At 48.3% G+C, this 3,430-nt stretch overlaps 1 protein-coding gene across 1 annotated transcript in view; it reads right to left on the bottom strand.

Annotated features, from left to right (window-relative positions):
* The window catches only part of gtf2h4 (general transcription factor IIH, polypeptide 4), a 323,881-nt gene extending 320,943 nt beyond the window's left edge, over window positions 1-2,938 (bottom strand). The window contains exon 1 of the mRNA XM_048616518.1: window positions 2,815-2,938. The gene's annotated coding sequence lies outside the window, so the exon portion shown is untranslated. The remainder of the gene's footprint in view (window positions 1-2,814) is intronic.
* Between the last annotated feature and the right edge of the window lie 492 nt (window positions 2,939-3,430).

Here is a 3,430-nt window from a genome sequence, read left to right as displayed (position 1 = left end):
GCCCCCCTCCCACAGTAATACAGCGACAGACCCGTCCCTACCAGCACCACGCGCCCCCCTCCCACAGTAATACAGCGACAGACCCGTCCCCACCAGCACCACGCGCCCCCCTCCCACAGTAATACAGCGACAGACCCGTCCCCACCAGCACCTGTTATAACGAGGGACCAGTACACAGGAGTATGCTGCCGTACACACCTCCAATACCTAAACACCTACAAAGCTGCAAGTACTATCGCAGCACAAGAAAGTGACCATTCAGCCCATCATGTTTACGCTGGCAGAGTACTTGTCAGCTTGCTGACCCACAATCGTTACTGGCACCAGCAACACATCAGCTGTACAACTCTGAGCCCCCTCTTGTAATCCTTCCATAGTCTAACCCTTCTCTCTGGGCCCTATAACCTCCTTCAACATGAACAGCCCAGGAAGCTGACTGCGCACCTAGGATGCCGGTCTGAAATAAAAGAAGAAAAATACAAGGTGCTGGAGGAACCCAACAGCCTGTCTGGCAACATCACCCTTTCCTCAGACTGGCATTGGTCTTGAAAAGTTCCCTCTGCTTCTCTCTTTCTCCACCAATTTGCAAGGCCAGCAGCATATTCACATTTCACCAGTCGGACCAAACTCACCGGCAACATTGGTGAACCAAAATCTTGTTCCTTACCAACCGCGGTAGAGCAGTTTTTGGGCTGGCGTTTTAGGAAACATGCCCACAATCTCGCTCTGGTGACTATCCTGGCACAGCCATTAGGCGTCTCACCTTTGATTCGGAAAGTTGTGGGGTCAGCTCTTACTCCTGAGCTCAAGAACAAAACTCGCAAAGCTGACTCTTCAGTGCAGCGACGCCATCTTTCGGATGGGATGTTAAACCAACAACCCGCCTGCTCCCTTGGGTGATCTCCCAGCTATTATTTTGCTCAGGAGGGGTGAGGGAGTGTTGGGATTGCCCTTCCAGAATGCCAGGCCAACACATGTTGACAGCTTTCTATCTCCTCAAATGATGGTTGGCACCCTGATGGTCTACTTGGCATTGAACATCCCCTGGCGTGGCTCTGGCACAGCTGTGTCTGCCATGTTTTCCTGCAGAGGAGGACAGTGGGCTGAGAAGACACAGGATTTGGCAGGTCTGCATCTTACTCATCGGGAGGGAGGGCCTGGCTGACCTGGGCAATGATTGGTCAGTGATCCTTCCAACCAACGTCAGTCTGCTGTATCTATTCACACACTAATGGAGTGAGTTTATCACTGCCCCCCTGTCAAGGATTTACACTCTGCAGAAAATCTGGAGTGTGCAGGGCTGATCAAACTCCATGGAGATCCTAATCTGCCTAAATGTCAGGATCTCCTCTCTACCTTCTTGACCGAGTCCAAAGGAATGGAAAGCACCAAAGGCTTGCATAAGCTTGGTTGTAGTAGTTGCTGGAAAGATGATAGATTTAGACGCTAGTCCTCTGTTGGGTTCCACTCCAGAACTTTCATCAGGTTTACTCACTTTGTCTTCGGCCTTGGTGAGGTATCTACATGGCACAGGAATTTCCCATGGCTGGGAGTTTAGTTTGCAAAAGCGAGCGCACATCACGCTAGTGAGCTTGTGCACCACATCTTCATGAGTCAACCTCCTCCGGATTCCTCTGAAGCATTAGCCTGGGGCAGTGAGGAACCTGGTTTCAATTTGCACAGCTGAGGAGTTATCAATGGAGGGGCTACATCCTGACAGTGAGAGACTTTTGGTTCCCTCCCCAATCTTGTTGAGGCCGAAAACAAGAAGTAAACTGGCACTCAAAAGTGAGCAGCATGCCAACTTCACACAGACACACACACCTGTCATGGCGCACACACATATGTGTGTAACCCTCAATCAAATCAACACCAAAAAAAAACAAGAGAAAAACAATCAGTCCCAGGGATTACCATGAGGCCTTTGTGGAAGCTCGCTGGGTGCAAATTGGCTGTCATGTTCCCTATGCTGAAACAACTGTGAGCACTCTGGGACACCTGAGATGTCTGGTGAAAGGTACCATTGCAAACACATGACTTTATTTTCATAGATTTATACAGCGTGGAAGCAAGCCCTTTGGTCCAACCAGTCCATGTTGACCATAACCCCAAACTGAACTAGTCCAACCTGCCTGCTCGTGGATTTTTAATCGTTGTAACTGTACCACTTCCTCTGCAAGTTCATTTCACACACAAACCATCCTGTGTAAAAAAATACTCATGCCTTTTTAAAATCTTTTCTCCTCTTACCTTAAAAATATGCCCCAGAGTCTTGAAATCCCACACCCTAGAGAAAAGTCACCCGCCATTCACCTTATCTGTGCCCCTTCTGATTTTATAAACCTCTATAAAAGGTCCCCTCACAACATCCTACACTCCAGTGAGTAAAAGAGTCCCAGCACTCTCCTTATAACTGGAACCCTCCATTGCCGGCAACATCCTGGTAAATCTTTTCTGAACCCTCTCCAGTTTAATAATATCCTCCCTATAACGGGGTGAACGGGACACAGTGCTCCAGAAGAGGCCTCACCAATGTCCTGTACAACCTCAACAAGACGTCCCAACTCCCATACTTGGAAGGCCTGAACAATGAAGGTAAGCGTGCTAAATACCTTCTCAACCAGCCTGTCTGCACGTGTTGCAAACTTTAAAGAATTATGTACCTGAACCCCTAGGTCTCGCTGTTCTAAACACTTCGCTTTGTTCTTTTAAGGTCTCAAAAAACCCTGTTTGTCCACCATCAAGTCCCATGAGTGGTAACAGTCCACTAATCAGCAGCACATAAAAGAAAAATCTGCAAAAGGTTACTCCCACCTTTGTTTTTCCTGAATAGGTACAATCTCTCCCTTTTGTCACTCAAAGGGAAGCTGGAAGTGAGCCCGCGCATGCGCGGACCCTAGGTCGCCGCCTCCTGATGACGTCACCAAGACGCCCGATAGACCACTTTCACAACGGCGTCACCAAACGTCACGGGACTTCCGGCTCCTCCTTCTCCCCCCTCTCAAACCCCAGCTCGTGTCCCGGGTGAAACTTCGACCTGCCGCACCGACGCATAACCAAAACAAAAACACAACTGCGGATGCTGGTAATTAGAAAGGAATACAAGTATTGCTCGGAAAAAAAAAAACCCCAGCACCTCTGACATTATCTGCGGAGAGAAAGCAGAATTGACGTTTCAAGCCCAATTACCTTCAATTAACTCTGCTTTCTCTTCAAAATAAGCTATAAACACGTAAAAGCAGTCACTTGTATGGCTGAGGATACGCGTTGGTGCAGAAACAGGAATTGCTGGGGAAAAAAATCAGCAGAACCGGCAGCATGTGTGGAGAGAAAGCAGAATTGACGTTTCAAGCCCAATTACCTTCAATTAACTCTGCTTTCTCTTCAAAATAAGCTATAAACACGTAAAAGCAGTCACTTGTATGGCTGA

Source organism: Rhincodon typus, chromosome 35 (genome assembly GCF_021869965.1).
Source record: "Rhincodon typus isolate 14 chromosome 35, sRhiTyp1.1, whole genome shotgun sequence".
Classification (NCBI taxonomy): Eukaryota; Metazoa; Chordata; class Chondrichthyes; order Orectolobiformes; family Rhincodontidae; genus Rhincodon; species Rhincodon typus.
Note: the sequence above shows the minus strand (reverse complement) of the source record. Positions and strands in the feature narration are given on the sequence as shown.